Genomic DNA, 18,393 nt, shown 5'->3' with positions numbered 1-18,393 from the left:
TCCGGCAAGGACTACCAGCCATAAATTGCTAAATACCCGCACTTAAAACGAACCAACCAGCGGACGCGTAGCTAACTGGATATGCGTCGATGCTTTTCTCCGGAATTTGCGCAGAATATCACGAACCGTGACTATTGGCCGCTTGCTAAAAATTTAAGTACTAGGTATGTCGCGATCGCGAACCATAGGATAAAATAGATCGTATAAATAAAGATCTATTTACGTCAAAAGACGCAGGTTATATATCTGTACACACACACATATATATATATATATTCGCGCGGATCGATAGTTTTGCACAGTTTAATATACATAGATGTCGTGTCGGTATTTTCTGCTGATGCGAGTAAGACGAAGCGAGAAGACGATAGGAGAGCGGAGAGAAAAAGAGAGTCCTCGACCTCTTAGAAACGAACGCGGCAAACCGCGGCGCTCTATCGTGCACCGAGTAAATACGACTCCGTCGATATCCGCCAATAAAATACGACGCTGTTATAAATCTACATAAAGTTGAAATGATTGAGAACCGGACGGTAACGCGGTACAGATCGACCGCTGTATTAAACTTTGGACACGATACTTTCTCCAATCGGCATTGCTCGAACATTAACCGCGTATCCTTCGTAATTTAACGAAAACAAAATCTTCCGCCTCTTTCCCGATGAGACGCAAAATCGAGTTCGGTTAAAGGTAAACAGATTTCTGACGATTTTCGGCATCGAGATCTACGAATCTGATTTTCGACTTCTGATCTACGAGAACACGTTGACAGTAATACTCGTTTACTTCACGTCGATTACTCGCCCTTACCCTATTCGTCGCCGTAGAAGAAGGCGCGAAATAAAGAGAACGGAAGGGGTCTTGTTCGACTATTAACTCCCTCCCTCTTTTCGTATCTTTTACGGAAGGACACGGCACGTCGAAATTGGCCCTAAAGTTGTTCAGTTGGAAACACGAGTAGCGCAAAGGGTATACTCGAGAGCTGGGAGCATAAGATCAGTTCGCGGCACAATCCGGAAAACTGTGACTCGAAATCTAATCGTCCGCTCATTCCCCCCGCGAGAAGTGTCTCCGAGGAGCAACGATTCCAGTGAGTGCACTCGTTCTCGAGAAGCGTGAAACGACTGCAAACGTGACGCCGGAAGATCTAGTCCGGTCGTGCTTCAATTTAATTGTTCTCGCTTCACTCGAGGAAGCTAGTACAATTCCCGGTTGTTCTAGTTTTCTTTCTCTTTTGTGAACCTGCGGAATATCACACTTGAGATAAACGCGTGGAATTTATTTGTTAGAGGCAACTATCAATGAACGCCGTGAAGTCCGAAAACCCGCGAAAGAACCTTGAACGACTCGAAGGACGCGCGCTCCATGGCGGATCGTCTGGACTGCAAAGCGGTGACAAACAAGTTCGATCGCAATGTTTCTAAAGAGCATCCGCTTGACCGCTTCTAGGTTCCACAAGATCAATAGTAAAAGTCGCAAGGCAAACCGAGGTTCAGGATCGAAGGAAAGCGTGTCCGGATCGTGGGGGTTCTTTACCTTGGTCTAAAGATAGAACAGTGGATGGTTGATGGTCGGTAGGAAGCAGTTGACTCTAATTTTACTCGGAGTCTGCAAGTGAACGCGAACGAGAGGTCAGCGAGACATCGGTAACCCGATAGGCTGGCTGATCGGACAGCAGCTCTAATTTTAGATAAATCCATCCGTCAGCCGATATTAGTTGGCTCATACGTGTGCCAGTAAACGCACGTCGTGTATGTCGAATACACGTCGCTCACCTAATAATGCACGCGAAAGTGCACGCGTATGTGCAGCTGACCCCAACCGACCGACAACACAGCGGTTCTCTCGCGCGTACATCTACCACGCCTGTATGTGTTGGCCCGTGTACGAGCATCGAGTTGCACGCCAGTAAATCGATGTCTCTCTGGACGGTACCAGACCGGTACCGACCGTCCAAGGCTAGCTACCATATCCAAAGGCGTACGTACAGTCTATGGATTTCGGGCAACGACTTCGACACCGACTTGTTTTCCCTCGAGTCGCTATCCAGTTTTCTAATGGTGATCTATCGTTTCTTAGACTTTTACTCCTTTGTTCGTGACAACGATCGTTCCCGATCGGTCTACGAGCCGGCTAAATAATCGGCAGATAGACACACTTTAGATTCGAATCGAGGAGGTTGAAAGTTTGAGGAAAAACTTTCCAAAGATATCGGCCAAGCATCCGATGGAAAAACAAACGAACAACTCGACTCTGCTCGATCGCAAATAGAAATATGCAAATCTTGAGGTAACCTTGTTCACTTTCCTCCGCGCGTTCGAGGGTAACCTACGAATGCTGGGGGAATCAGTCGACTGGAAAGGGGGAAACTGCTTGCCAAAATATTGTCTCGGTTCTTGCCCGTAGGAAGAATACCGAGGAGATTATCCACCACGAAATGTATACGCGAACCGCGACAAGAACGCTCCGTACAAAGCTTTCAGATCGCAGAGGAGCGAATCCAAGACTTCGCGATCGAAGAACCAGCTAAATCTAAATTCAACCCAAGCGCGCCGCGCCACGCCGTACTGTATTTCCGATGATTTTGTCTACTCGATTCGTCGTTTGCCGTGCACTGTTTTTACGGCGACGACGTTCGACCTTCTTTCCTTCGAATTTCGTGAATCCTCGCGGTCAACCACTGGTCTAAAAACGAATCGAAGGTTAGAAATGTTAGTGCGCTATCGTAGGTGGGTGGATCGACGCGCACATAACGTGGGTGGATCAAGAGTAAGTGAATCGAAGGTCGAACGCTGGAAAAATTATTCCAGAGCGGAAGGAAGCTCGATAACGAAGACGAAGTACAGCGAGCCGCGTGAGAGGGAAAAGGAGGTCGCGGCTGCTGGCTTGAATGAACGTTTCATTTCGATGCTTGACATGGCCGGAAATGGGAAATGGAGCTCGAGGCCAACGAGACTAGTGAAATGCAAATGAATGGCTGCTTCCACTGGCAACACCCTCGTACCTTGCCGTTCGTAGGGCTGAAACCGAGGCGATCTTGTGGCAAACGCGCGTCTCGCTGCTCGATCCATGTGCTACTGAGAAAAGTACGACTATCACGCAGCCTCGACGCGCAGCTCGGTGAAATAACCATGAAACTGCGCCACGGGATTGCTACGCGACCCGACACGTCGCACAAGTCCGCATGCCACCGAATAATATGCGCAAATTAATAAATATCTATACCACCTAATTTCGTGCAGTGGCCTCCAAGATATAGCGCAATCGTAAAATCCGTACGACGTTGCAGCTTTTACATCGATGGGAGCCGGATACGATAAGAATCTGTACATTTAGGCGAGGTCGCATGAAGCACGCCCTATTCTTGGTTTGGCCTTTATCAAAGGGAGTAGAGGGTCACGGCAACCGAGAATTTCACGACGCGTGATATGTGTGCAAGTATTTGCACGACGCTTAAACGATCTATCAGAGCTGCAGTTGATACTACGTCGATCATTTTTAACGACAGCCGCACGTTCAGCGCGTGACGATCTATGAGACGAAGCGAGAAACGATTTGGTGGGTCGAAGTTTTCATGACTGCCGGTCGAATTTCGTCGGCTCGATGTCCGGCAAAGGACTCTCCGAATTCCGTAAGACCGGAAATTTAATTTCAAAGTCCACCACAAAGAACCACCGGTTAACGAAGTTAACGAATTCGACGAAAGACGTCCACTTTTACCGGTTTCCTTTTTTTCTTTCGTTCTCTTTGCGTTCGTCGCCCGAGTGTTCGATCAATGACGCGACAGCGCGATTGGCCGACTCCTCGAACTCACAGCGAGTCTCGGATCCGAACGTCGACTACTTTGTACTCCTTACTTGCGTACCAGTAATGCTAATGTCATTTGTCATTGTCTTTGAGACCATCTTTTTATCGATTATCTTCTCCACATCGGTGTCTTTGATTTTTTGTCGATACGGCGAAAAATGCAGATTTCCTTCTCCCTCGTAAAATCGTACCGCGGCTTTTCGACTTACACGATTCGCACGATTAATCGCCGTTCAGAACACCTACACCGATCCCATACAATCCACTTTCCAGCCGATTAACGCGTAGCCAGGATAACGAGCTTTATTAACCAATCTAATGAAATCCAAAGTTGTTGAGCATGGGTTGGGAAAGTCTGGAACAGACTCGTAACTGGGAGGCGCCGGACATAGTCAGACACGATACGCGCGTCTCTCTCGGAGTTGGCTGCAATTCGATTCGGAAGGGCTTCGTCGGTGATCCATGCTTCACGGAGATCGAGTTAGAGACGGCTTCGCCAAACAGAAGAAGAGGACGAGAGGCAGAGAAAAGGAAAGAGGAAGAGTAGAGTGGGTAAGCGGCAGAACTACCAACTAGCTCGACCACGAGTTTCCCTCTAACTCCCAGAAATTCCACGGTATTAATTTATCTTCGTGCCTTTAGTTTCCTGTGTTACCGTGCCTTCTTCCATCTATCAATGTGTCTAGCGTATGATGTGCGTTCTAAGTACTTCATCCCTCGTCCGTACGGACCCAGGTACCAATAAAGGCGGCTACACGACCTATTTCGAGCTCGATGCTCGCGTTTCTTGCAACGTAGTCAGCTCCCTCTACCGCTAATCGTTCCTAGTTTCGATCTTCTGCGATATATCGGATCACGAATACCGGGAAGTTCACGCGTTCGCGTTAAAAGTTCGCTTTCTTCGACTCGGTAATTTTACCACGCATCTTGAGCACGTCGAGCGAGAACTCGACGACACAACTGTCAACTTACGTATCGTGATACCGCACTTCTCGCAGCCGCGAGTCCCTGCGCTTCTCTTTATGTTCTTCTCGTTAACGTTCCATCTCATAAGTTACAGCTTTTCATCTAGACCAACGTCGGCAGTAAATATTCCTTTGCAACCAATTTCCATTTGCGAGTGCAGTCTGCTCATCTTTCTCCGCACTGCCGCCACGAGCCACGTCGCCGACGCGTCGTTCGCCGCTTTTCTTTTCTCTGAGTAAACCCGTCGCGCGCTTTTCCTTCTCCCGCAACCGACTCAGCGGGGTGAAAGTGAGAATTAAAAGGGTTCCAAGGATTCCGTGCTTTTACCCGACCGCGGAAGAACCGAGTGTTTATTCGGGAAACGCGTCACGAACGACCACTGGATAATGCACGCAACCTGACGTTCACGTTAATTGCGGCATTCTGCCACGCGATTTTTAGAGAAAACAATTTGAGAAGCGGGGGGGGGGGGGAAATCAATCGATAGCCTGCGTCGAGAAAGCGGCGCGAAATTTTCCCAACCAACTGGCTTGCCATTTTTCTCTCGAAGCCTGCCGGCTATCTCTTTCCGAGCGCAATTTTTCAACCGGTCAAAGAATTATTCCCTTGTTTCGATTCGGTGCTGTCTATTTGCGTTTCTTCTACGTCTGCCGCATAAGTTACGACTCACCGTCTCGCGCGATAAATACATCATTTCGACCCCGACCTCTCTCATCTAGCCAATTTCTGCTTGCGAGTCTTCGTTGCACTGCTACCGTTGCGCGAGATTTACGCCAGACTGCCGCTACTCTTGAATTACAAGAACCCAGTTGACTTTTTACGACCTGCTCTTTCGTTACCTGTTAATTCGTTGCTTCAGTCGAACGATAACACGAAATTAGTTGTATTTTGTGGTGTTCTCGAAACCGCACTTTGTCTGGAAAATCTTCCCAGTTGAAAGAAGAAAATGATGAGAATACAGAAACATCGGAAAGGAACATGGTTAATAAGGTTGCGTTTACAAACGTTGTTCAGCTCTTCCTCTCTTGAAGCGTTACTGGATTCAGCGACACAATGACGTTGATTGTACCGGCTAGATTAACCGACCGAAGCTGAGGCACCAGTTGGAACGTCAAACGCAGGGGTGTCGCGGAATGAGGCGAGTCGATGGAGGGATGCACGGATGATTCAAAAGAAGGCTTACTGAAAGCTCGTACGGTGTCTTTGAAAAACGTCGAGTGAATCTCTCGAGCGAAGGCATGTGGATATTTGCGGGTGAATGGTTCGTTCGCGACGCTCGTGCTTTACGATAATTTGCTCGTGCGCGATAATTTTAACAAGTTCTGTTTCACGGCAAATACTTTAATCCTTTCTTGTGAAAAATAGAATAGCGAATGTGTATACGGCACCTCTCGACAGGAACGAGCCGAGAAAAATTTCCATGCAAATGTACCCTTTTACCGAGCAGCGGAATGGTAAATGAATACTGAATGAAAAAACGCGAAGTGTGACCCGACTACCCTCTCTTTCTTGTGCCCAACGTAGCGCCATCTACACGCTGAAATTTCTTAGCGACGTGACGCGTTTGAATTATTTTCGTCTCTCTTTTACTACACTCGCTAGTTTCCTTTCGAGGAAAGCGCGCCACGCACAAATATTCTCTCTCTCGATCGAACGGAACGTCTATCGACGATTGTCGAGACGCGCGGTTCGATCGAATGTCGCCATTCAACGAGAAATCGCTTCGAAGAAAAAGTTGTCGGAAAATTTGACGACTCCAGTTTGGCATATCGATACGCGACGTACGTACCTATCTACCGCCGCCGGAAAAAGAGGAAAAAGACGTTCCACCCCGACGATAAAGGCGATTTATTCGCGAGTAAAGTTTCGTTCGTCGGAATCATAAGGAAACCACTCCGCTTCTCGAGATTTCCTTCCCCCGCTTGCAACAATTTTTTCCCTCGTTTGATATCGCGGAACGGATAATCTCTTGACAGAGTCTCGACGATTCGAAACACGCTCGGAGATCAGTATCGACGATATCGTTGTGCATAAAGGGGAAGATGTAGCGCGGAGTCAAGGCAAAATAACAGGTAAGTAAGAGAAAACCGAAATGCGGGAGACTCGATGTTAGAGCATGTTGACGGAGTTGCTTCAAGGAGTCAAAGAGGCGCGAGAAGAAAGAGGAAAGGAATCAACCTATCGGTAATTTGTGTACGTTCGTTACCCTTTTGCGTGCTTTACCAAATTTTCGCGTAGCAGGTAATCGATAATAAAAGAGGTGGGAAGGAAGAAAGAGAAGAAGAGAGAGCAAAGGAAGGATTCCGGCATATCGGGAAAGTTTACAGAAACGCGTTTGTGCAGGAAACACGAATTTTCTCCGTCAGAAGGGGCCTGCCCACCTTCTCTCTTAATTAACGGGCCAGCCCGTACATTGGTTTCGCGGTTCGGGGGCAGGTCGAAACACCTCTAGCCCGTGTTGCCTCTTCGACTTTCGTCCCAAACGGCTCCACCTTCGTTTCGCGTATTCGTTGGTAAGTGCTTTTTCGAAACAGGCGGAAGCGCGAAAGCGTCGGTAAACAAGTGGCAAAGGCGTTCTGCGCTGTAACCACCACGGGAAACGCCGCTTTTTCGAGTATTTTGGCCGTGTAAGTCGGCTTCTTTTATTTCCACGCTGCCCCGCCTTTGTTGCACCAGGTTCTCGTGGAATCGCCTTGGAAATTCATCGAAACGAAAGCAGCTCTGACTCGGCACGGCTTGGCCGGGCGGCGTCTCGCGCTTGAAAACGCGTCGATTCAACCGTTTGTTTGCACAGCCGATGAAAAGTTTTGATTATCGGTGGCGAAGGGGCATGCGAGGCACCGAGGATGATCGTAACGCGTGAAATGGTCCATTCACCGTAGAGTACGTCGCCGGAGAATTATCTCGACGTTATTAACGCATCAAGTATGAATCGTGATATGTAGCGTAGCTGGAGCTGTAACGAGGGCGACGTTATTATCCATCCCCGGTGCGGAATAATAAATGTCCGGAAATTTTAAACCGGCACGTTTCCACGCGATCACCGCGGAAGAGGAACGGAGTTCGGAGTTTCCAATTTTCCAGAGTCGCGGGCGAACGTACCTAAGTTTAATTCGTCAGACTCGCGTGCTCGCTCGCCGAGAGGAGACTAATCCTGCGAGGCGGCGGAATTCAATGCGCAAACTTGCTCGTCGTCCCGGTTTATTTCTGGTTTCGCGTGCCTCGCGAAACATCGAGCGAGTCGATACAATGCCCGGCCGCACAATCGCGCCTTTGATGTAATTTCCACTTCTTCGCCGGCGGAAAGACGCGTCTCTCCCAAGAATGAGTGGCTCGAACGCGTCGCGAGGCGGTTTCATTGTTGTCTGCTCGGTGTTTCCGGACGCAGGGATGCGAGAGGCACGTAGGAAATTACGTTGCACGTCAGAACGCGGTCTCGAGTTGCCGAGTGCGACTGATTTCATGGACGATCGGCGAACAGGAGTCTGAGGAAGTCGCGCAGGGGAACGCGGCTCACGAGATTCGCGGAACCGAGTAAAAACGATTGTTAGTCTGAATCGTCTCCAACACGCGGGGGTGGTTCGCGCTCGAAACGTGGCTTTCCATCTACGAACGTAATTATTCTTTCAAACTTGCTTTCTGCTTCGCGACACCCTTTCTTCGACCGTCCTCCTCTCGATTGTCATTTATGGTGACACTAACGGTTCCGACGAAATGGCACGCACTTTAATCCCGCGATCGAGGTTATCAAGGGCCTAGCGAGTCGAAACTTCCTTTCGTTTGTGCTTGTAATTCGAAGGAGAACCACCCCTCTGAATTACATACTGTCGGAACGGCACGAGATGGCAGAGCAATCTTTAAACAAGCCTCGTAAAACACTGATGACCCGGTCTCTCGGCACGGGTCATAAAGCTCGTAAAGCTGCGTCCTGATGTATAACGGAGAATAGGGGTTGTATGGGCGGCGCGGCGCGGCGCGGAGCGACCAAGCAAACAAGGATTTGCACGGGGATAGTTTATCGGTTACTCGTAGTGATTCCGGGGGGATGGACGGCTAGAGGAAACAATAGTTGCGTCACGCTCGTTGTTGTTGGAAAAGCTCGTGAAATCGTATCAAGAACATCTGGCGCCCAAATGCTATCAAACTTAAAGAAGATAGAAAATATCGAGATAGAGAGATAACCGTTATCGAAAGTGTTTCGAAGACCGAAGGCCAAAGGAAATAATAGTCAAAATATGGAAGCAACCACCGCAGGCGATTTTTATTTTTCGATGAAGAATTTGCGTTGCTAACCGATCGAAAAAATTGTTCAGGTTCACTGATGGAGGAACGAGTGGATGAATTTCTAATAGAAAAATATATCGAAATAAGTATAGGTATAGTGTATGCTGATCCAGATTCTCACTCTCATAGTGTTACAATACAATAGGAAGAAGATATGATAGGGAGCATGTTCATACATTTATAACAAAGGACATTACCAAAAAGTTAACCTTGGTGTGCAGCTCTAGTTGAAGGCTACAAGAAACAGCAATAGAAATCTACTTACAAAATTTATATTCTACTAAAACAAAATTTATATTCAAGGGCACAATAACATGGACCTCTCCTTATTTTGAGTATTTTTCACTAAATTCTATTCTTTTCGTAACAGCGATCTCCAGGTCACGGATATACGAAAGCAAAGATGTAGAGTTTTTGTTGAAGTAATTGCCTCAACAAAAATGATCACAAGGAACGTGTGAAATACGTTGTACTACCGCGAGAAGAAAGAATCGAGGTGGCGGACAATGGCAAACAAGGGAAATGGAGTCATCGTGTAAAGTTTTCTTGGAATCATTGGAATTTCGATGGAAGCGAAACTTTGTCCAACATTTGAAAGTCAGATTTTATCGCGATCCAACGTCTAGCTAGCCGAAGGTTTCGTGCGCCAAGAAATAAAGTTTGAAGGTTCGCCGAGTGAAAACGGGACGATAAAGCGTCACTGAACGCGCGCGTCATGGAGAACTTAACTTCAAAATCGCAAGCGACAGCAGAGATCCATCGCGAGAAATCGCTTCCGAATCTTCCAAAAGTGTTCAATCGTGTCAGAACCTGACAACTATTTTTCATTATTGATGGAATAAATACACCGAAAAAAACTACTCGTACGATAACCTGGATAGCATCGACAAATTATCCAGCTTCCCCGTGAATCGATTTATCGACAAGATTCAAAAGGCAGTAATCCAACCTATCTCCGACGATCATCGCCGATGGCAAATTCAGGATGCAATATTTACAAGTTTAAACTGTCGGACTCGTGTAGTTTGTCGTACTACGATAGCGGTTCGAGCGTCTTTCGTTGAACGACCGTCGTTTAATCTCAGTCGTTCTTGAACTGGAAAATAAAAGGATGGCGAAGGAACTTATCGTCGCTTTCGCTTCAAAGTTTTCCCACTCGCTATACCATCTCTATCTCTTCTCGGCTTTTAGCGAAGGATAACAACGTTGGCACATCCAAGTTCGTCCAAAGGTACGAACGTGGAAGGTGTACTTCGCATTTGTAGAATGCTCAATTCAGCAGCATCCGCCGCTTCGAAAAACGAGAAAAATACCCATTCCATAGCGAGATCTTTATCGCGGAAAGATTTCTCGAAACCAGCTGCGAAATATTCCTTCGTTTTGCTTCCCGCTGTCATAATCGCAATAATCTCGCTATAAAAGTTCTGCCCTCTCTCACCATGACTGGGTGTTATAATAGTTACTTTACGCGAATACGAGATATTTTTCTCCTCGAAATACGTTTCAGAGTCTCGACTAATTTAATATACTATGTAGGGGAAAAAATATTTAGTCTTCATTTATTTAGATCGAGTTTACTGAGATTCGAATTCGAATCCTTTGCTTTCACAATTAAGTTACGCAGGGCATCGACACTTCAAATATTTCCTTCCAAACTCCTAAAATCTCAAGATAACCGCTGCAAGCTACAATTAATAAATATCGTTTATTTGTTAATATCAATAGGATAAAGCCTCTGTTACAATAAGTATATAATTACATAAGTATAAAATAAAATAAAATTATACGTAGCGAAACAAGAACAGAAAAGATTAATTCGTACGAGATTAAGCAAACGATTTTAGGAAATACATACAGCGATGTGAGCAAAGTACCCAAAAGTGGTTAGAGAGTCACAGAAAAGATTAAATTTTTTACACAAATTGCTGGCATTTACAATTAGACGATTAAGGCAGTTAGATTGGTCATAAAGTAGGTTTCAGGTGTAAAGAGGACACGAATTCGTAGACGAACTGCACTACGAACGCTAGGTTTGTAAGGAATGTATACGGTGCAGATGAGTAAGTTGACAAGCTTATTATATATACGGTGTATAAACGTTAGATCGAGGCTATGGTACTGTCCAAGTGGTGGTAGGGGGTTATTAATGGGGTCATTACCCCCAGACGCAATTAATAGAATAAAATTATGATTATGGCTATAAATAGACGTAGATGAATCTGTCGCGTAGAAAGATAATCGGAGAAATTTATTTTGAACGCTTTCAATTAACGCACATCTGTAACGATATGGTATACGGGGTCAAGGCGTAAATATCAGAAAAGAATAATTCCGCGCGGGGCGATCCGGAGTGGCGCGGCATTGCTCGATGCATCGTTGCATTAATAATTAATCGAATAGCACGTTCGTGTGCAAATTCGGGACGTTATCCGACGTCAACGGGAATTATTGATAACGCTGACGCCATCGGTTCTCCGGCTGTCGCTTATTTTGGCCGCTCACGCGATCTTCCACGTCCTATGGTTCTCTGCGTTGATGCGTTTCCAAATCGAGCCAATCGAACAATTCTCTCGTTCGATCGATAAGTCGCGCGTTTCGACCAACTCTCCACACCAAATCGTTTTTAATTAATCCATGGAAAACAGTCGAGCAAGCCGATCTAAATCGCCCGAAGCATCCCTGTGAAGCGATAAATATCAAAGCTGCCTTTCCTGTCGTATACTTGAGCAAATGAGCACGCGTAACCGGTGACGCCAAGATCTCGGTGATATATACCTACCAAGCAGAATTATTAATAGCGTAAGCAGGATCAATCTCACTCACAGTTATCCAAACCAGCCGGTCGATCTTCGATACACCTGCCGCGTTCCATATCGCACGGCTGATGCGTTTTCGATGCGTTTCGTCGATGGGAAGCCGACGAGATATCGAAGATACGTCCGAATAACCGAGTTGCTACGCGTGCCGCGAAACGCGCGCGCACGGAGATAATGCGAACGATACCTCCAAGTAAATCGAGTTTCGACTGCCTCTGGGAGTCGATCGACAAATTCCCCACGTGCCGTTCCCATCGCATTCCCATTAAAACAATCTCGTTGCCCTGTGTCCAATACCAAATAATATTAAATTATAGACGGTTATTACGTACGGGACGATGTGACCAACCCAATTAATAACCTATGTACTTATGGCCCGCAAACTCTGTTAATATTCCATTCGTTAAATTCGATTACGCGTTACTTCTAGTTTCAACCGTTACCTCCCTCAACTTCCAAAAAAATATTGTCGTAGCGCGAAGAAGTATCGAGTTTCTGGCGCAACTTGTTTGAGAATCGGTATCGTCACCCCCGCGTTATCGCTGAAACCTATAGGTAGTCGTATTCACACTAATTACGAGTTTCCCAATTTTTCAGCTACGAACTTTCCATATATTACATCGATAAAATGAAAAAATATATATATATGTACGTATAACAGAAGCGTAAAATGTAGGTATACCGGTATCGAGGAGTTTCGAAGAGAGTCAGCTAGTTTCTCGGCCGGATAGCAATCGACCGTAGGCACACACGAGCTCACGTACCTCCTAGATTACATTCTAGCGAAGGTAAGCGTAGCCTGGTAACGGTAGTATCTTTCAACCTGCTGGCCCCTTCGCGTACATTTAATCCGATATTGTATTAACTTCGGCATACTGTGGCTCTGGGTGTGTACCGTACGGTGAATTCGAGAGCCGCGTGCATGCGCGCGATACTGCCGTGTCGTGCGAGATGGTGCGAAAAGGCCGGCGACCTTTATCGTCCGTTTCCATCGCGGAATTCGTTATCGAACGCAGCTCGAACCTACATTCTCGCGAGAGTCACGCCAGCACCGGCCGGGCCGCGTTTATTAATTGATAAGCCGACGAATTTCCTACGCGCGGATAACCCGGTCAGTCGATAAAACGGAACGCGCCATTTCCACAAGTCCCCCTATCCTGTTTCGAAACTCACAAGTTCCCTCAAGAATGGCACCAGCTCCGTAATTTATCGCGGTCAAACGGATCGTGCGGGTTTGTTCCAACTTCGAAGTTCAAGTTTGTCTGGTGCTAGTGAGCTTAAGCCGGGTATTTACTTTCTCCAATCAAATTTCCCAATGGATTATAAAGCCATCGAATCCAATCTTCCGGCAGCCACACTAGGCACGTGTAAATTACAAAGTGAACTGTCGCATTCCAAATAGTCCTTAATCGTCAGCCTATCGGAGACAATCGAAGCAGCGCCAATTCGAGTGATCGAATCAGCCGGTCGATCCGACCAGTGAAACCATCTTGACAGAGGCATCTATCGCGATGCCGTGGCAACGGAATGGAGCAGTTTCGAAACGCTGTTCGCGACAAGGACGAGAGACACATGTACGATTATAAGAAAATAGCACTCGACATTTCGCGAAAGTTGTATTATTTTAAGAAGGAAACTACTCGAGAAGAGAGCTCTTCTGAGAAACTTTTCTGTTTCTTCTCATCCCTGGTTTCCGTCCGTATCATTGCTCCTTCCTGTAATTAGATAACTTTTGATCTCGTTGTCTGAGCACCGGGTAATACGAACAAACGTTTGTCGCTCGCAATTCCGAGTCCGAACATTCCCCCGAAAACGAACAGAACGGAATTTAACCGTCAACGATTTTTAACGGTGGGTAAATCGTAAATCGCGTATGAACACGTTGCACTTTCTTCTACGCTGTCTCGCGTTTGAACGGTACATTACCAATCCGTGGTTTTAATTAATTTACACGTCGCGTGTACGTGACTGGACGACGTTCTCGCGAGATTCAAACGCCGTCAGCGATTTTCGTGCGTGCATCGCATTCACGCGATTGATTCGACCACGCGTTGGGAATCTCGTGTCTGCGGAGACAACAGAGCCACGAAAGCTAGACAATCACAGGATAATTTCGAAATCTACGTGTTAACACGACGTGAATTTCGCGGTCTGATTTAAACGTCCCAGTTCGCGTTTTCGCATAACGAAGACATTTTTTACTGATCGAGATCGAACATTCTTAGCGACGTATCAGGCTATCGAATGAATAGGAATTAAAGCGGTATACAGTTTGAAAAGGAGGGGAAGAGTTCGGGCGGATGTTAACCAATCGAGTTATATAACGTCGAAACAGCACTCGGTGTATCGAGTTCGCCTGACACTCGGTCGTCGGGCTTTCCGCCCAAGCCGGAGCCGGTGCCCGCAGAGTCAGCGGAAAAATTCAATTTTTAATTAATACCGATACAGCTACTTCTACCAGCGAAGGGTTGGTGGTCCGTGCGATTTCGTTGTTCCGTAATTACGTAACGTCCGGCGCGAAATTGCACCGCGCCAATGCAGTCCGCGTCGTTACACGCGACACGAATAGTTAACGTTTCAGCTGCTGTATTCCATTTTCCGTTTCCTCTTTGGCTCCCAGGTGTGTTTGCGTTCTACAAAACTGACGCGGCGCCTTGCCTTCATATTCTTCCGGAGTATTACCGGAGGAAAAATCTAGGCCGAGGAACGGGGCCACCAGTTAAAGAATGCTAATTCGGTGTGTCGCGTCATCACGTCGCGGTCCAGTCAAAAACCGTTTCAAAGCGTTATATCGCGCCACTTCGATTTGTGTCAATCACCTGTGAGATTCAAAGCCGTTCGCTACTTCACGGGTCGACTTCTCCGTGAAATGTCGTCGACAGAGCGACGTTCGGACGATAGAATCAAACCAAGAATCCATCTAATCGAGCACGCGGCGGAAGAAAGAAGGCACGAGAAGGATCGGTGCCGATGCAGTTGAAAAATGTCCCCGAGAACGGCGACGACTATGACTAGTCTGATTCAGGATTTTGCCAGGAACCTTCTCGGACTGGACGTAATTAATAAGGCTTGGACGCGTCGTCAGCTGCACCCGCAATTTTTCATCTCCTGCTCGGATACCGATTCTGCCGCAGCCACCAGCCTAGCAGACCGAAATGATGGAAGAGGCGTCGATGTTCTTGTTGTCGAATAAGAAGAAGAGAGTGGGAATGCCGCTAAGATAATTCATTAGCCACGCGAGGCATTGTTGTGATTCATTATCGGCGCCCGGTGACTAGCTTTAACCTCTTGGTAATTTATTAAAAGCGAAAGAGAATTGTATGATTAACGAGGACGCGCGTCTCTATGCTGCAAGCTTACGGACGTAATCCTCTACGAGAATTTATTTGGAAATTATCGCCTAAACATCTCCGCGCGATTAACCGTCAACTCTAACCGTCGGCGAACGCTCGGCATCTCGCGATACTTGAAACTTTTCTTCTTAGAAACGCGCGTCGTTTTACCGCCAACGGATCCATCTGCTCCGGCCGTTCCTCCTTGACGTTAATCGATCACGTGTACCGCACGCCACGGAGTTCTAGCCGCAAGATCGACGGAGGAAAATGTCAAGACTAAACAGCGACGAGGACTGTTAAGGTCCCCGATACGGTCCAGCATCCCATGACTACACGCTCCGTCGCGTCTCTCTAGCGGTCGATACTGATACTCGTCATCTAGTATCTTCCACCATGCTCCTCTTTCTCTTACTCTCGTTCTCCTTCTCGTTCCTGTCTCTTTATAGTCGCCCCTTCTTCGGACTGCTCACTCTCGGCGAGACTCTGCGTGTTACGTCAATGGCAGCAGACCGACCTCAAACCATCCAGCTTACCCGGCGTCATCGCGATGTCTTCCTCCCTGATCGTTGTAGCTGTCGCGATGCCGGTGACGTCACGCTGTCCTACTCTTCGCTCGGTTAAATTCATATCGTCGTGCAGGCACATAATAACACATCGATTATCAATGATCGACGTCATCCGCGACTTTTCTCGCTCAGTTACTCATAGCCGTCGTTACCGTGTTTTTCCTTTTAAACGCGACAGAGATACCGGACAGAGAGCGCGTCGACCGATTCCTTTTCAAAAGTTTTTCGGCCGCGTCGCGGCGCCGATGAAAGTTGTCGCGGAAAGCGCGCGCAAAGTAGCCCCGCCACATTTGCATAATAATAAAACGCTAACGATTGGCCGAAGAAAGAATGACCATAATGAGTCGGTTGAAAATCCACGCGGCGCTAACAGACCGTCGCGAGCAGCATTAACATTCCACTTTCAAAGTTCTTGCGAGTAAAAAGGCAGGCGCAAGTTAGGCAACGTCGAAGCAAAGATAACGAGGACGTTTAACATGCAAATACCGAATAGAGAACGGGGGTAAAACACGGCTGTAGTTGGGTGCTACGGGTCAAACAATTACGTGGCAAGGCGCGGCTGCGGCCCGGAGGATCACGGCCACGAACCGCGTCCACGACAAAAACCGGTATGTTACGATGTAGGTCGATCCTCGGTGCTTTCTTGTCGATCCTGGAACCCAGACTGTCTGCGTGCCACACGCTCGGCAAGTAATCCCTCTACGATACCAGAGGACGATCGCGAACGCACGACAGAACTGAAAGGACTGAAGTCGTTGACAAAAAAAAAAAAAAAAGAAAAACAAAACGAGCGTGGCGCAGGATGTTGTTATCGTCACGCGTGGTCGAATCGCACCTGATAATCGTTTCATAGTTCAGTCGTCACGTTCCACCAAAAGTTTCTCTATGATTTTTCGCTGCCATTCAAAGACGATTCGGAAATATCGCAGGCCTATAAACGGACCGATTTATCTGGGGTGGAGCAAAAGCGTTCCACAAGGGCAAAAGAAGAACAGAGGGATGGCGTTACGTATTAGGTATGAAACTGGTTAGCTGGTTGACGTAACTGGAGACAACAAAGAGTAAAGAGTCGCGTGGCAGAGCAATGAATTTCCGGCTTAAGGCGCTCGAACGATAGAAGATGAATAGAGGCGACCAGGAGAAGGGTAAACGGACGAACAAGATAGAGTGCGACTCGTCTAAGCCGAATGCAGCGGTGGATGATCCTCCGGTACGCGTCAAGCCCGCCGAAGCGGAACAAAGCGCGATCCCAATGAGCTGACTTGGCAATTCCTCGCTCGAGTCTAGCCGAAACTAGCTCGCTAATATTACCCTGCATTCTGTGCACCGAAGCATCCAGGCTTTACAGGCGCGGATGGCCACTTGACCCGCTCTCTAGCCGGCCGGGTCAGGCACCGTTATTGATTCCAAAAAAGAAAGAGAAGAAAAAATGAGAGACGAAAGCGGCGGGACGCGGTGAAGGGGCTGCAGCGGGAACACGACGAAACATCGAGCGGAAGAAAATCGGAGAAAAACGAGCGTTCTCAGGAAAAACATGGCTCGAGGCAGAAACCGGAACAGAGAAAGCCGACACAGGTAATCAAGATGAACGTGTTATTGTTTTAAAGCACCTGGAAGAGGTGCATTCGTAGTAGAAAAATACACAAGAAATGGCAAGACACGGGTCGAAGGAGGCAAGAAAAGAAAGCGCTCTAAGGCAGTTCGCGTCACCCTTTGAAACATCTCGCACGATATCGTATCGTAAAATATTGAACAAGACGATAACGAACGTATCGAATGAAGAATAACGATATTATAATAATTGAACTATGCACCGGACTCTGATCGAAGCCCTTGCTTTATCGTAAATTTTAATTCTGACTGATTCCTAACTTCAACTCTTGACTCGCTCGGTTGCAAATTCCCCGTGTATCAGCGTCGTTTCCATGCGTATACGCCATTGAAACATGGACGACGTATGTCGATTAAATCGATCATATAAATTTCGAAACGAGCAACGTCTTATCCCTTTCAACGCGCGACGCAATTTACTCTTTAAAATAAGCTGGACGCGCTTTGAAGGAAATCGTTTTATTCTATCGTGACACATTCAATTTACCTAGTACTTAGGGACTTTTATTTCCAATAAGCGCACGGATCCGCACTCTCCTTTGCGCGACTCGAGGTCAAACGAATCAAAGGTTTCCTCCGGTTAAACAGAGAAGCTGGAGAAACCAAGCGGAGAGGAAGTTTGCCCGATTATTGTGTCCGGAACCAGCACGAAATATTTGGCCGTCGAAAAGTCGTCGTTAACTTGACGCGACGGTGCAGTCAGGAAAACGAAATGACGACGGTATGTTGTAAAAGATGCCGTTTGTTCCATGAATGACGAAATTTGTCCGAAGGAACAAAGGAAGGAAACATAATCGAAGAACACTGCGTCAAAGCACGATGCGTATATGCTTAATAAGAGAGTAAAAAAAAAGGATAGAGAGAAAAAAGCAAAGGAGAAGTGCGACAGAAGATAAATGGTAGACTATAGAAACGAGGAAGGTAAGATAGCGGAGGAGGAGAAGTTAAGCAACTTGACCCGATTTGTAAAATGTTTCACCTGGATGAGATTGTCCCCACTCCGGTGGT

At 47.0% G+C, this 18,393-nt stretch overlaps 1 protein-coding gene across 23 annotated transcripts in view; it reads right to left on the bottom strand.

Annotated features, from left to right (window-relative positions):
- LOC117212313 (protein turtle-like) overlaps nt 1-18,393 on the bottom strand; it is a 155,703-nt gene that overhangs the window by 62,040 nt on the left and 75,270 nt on the right. The window contains exon 1 of one of the 23 annotated variants that reach the window (XM_033457016.1): nt 3,005-3,023. The exons of the other annotated variants lie outside the window; for them this stretch is intronic. The gene's annotated coding sequence lies outside the window, so the exon portion shown is untranslated. Of the gene's footprint in view, nt 1-3,004; nt 3,024-18,393 lie in introns of those variants that run through there. 23 annotated transcript variants of the gene reach the window in all.

The sequence above is a fragment of the Bombus bifarius genome, unplaced genomic scaffold (assembly GCF_011952205.1).
Source record: "Bombus bifarius isolate JDL3187 unplaced genomic scaffold, Bbif_JDL3187 scf7180000008288, whole genome shotgun sequence".
Lineage (NCBI taxonomy): Eukaryota > Metazoa > Arthropoda > Insecta > Hymenoptera > Apidae > Bombus > Bombus bifarius.
This window is presented reverse-complemented; position numbering and strand designations above follow the sequence as displayed.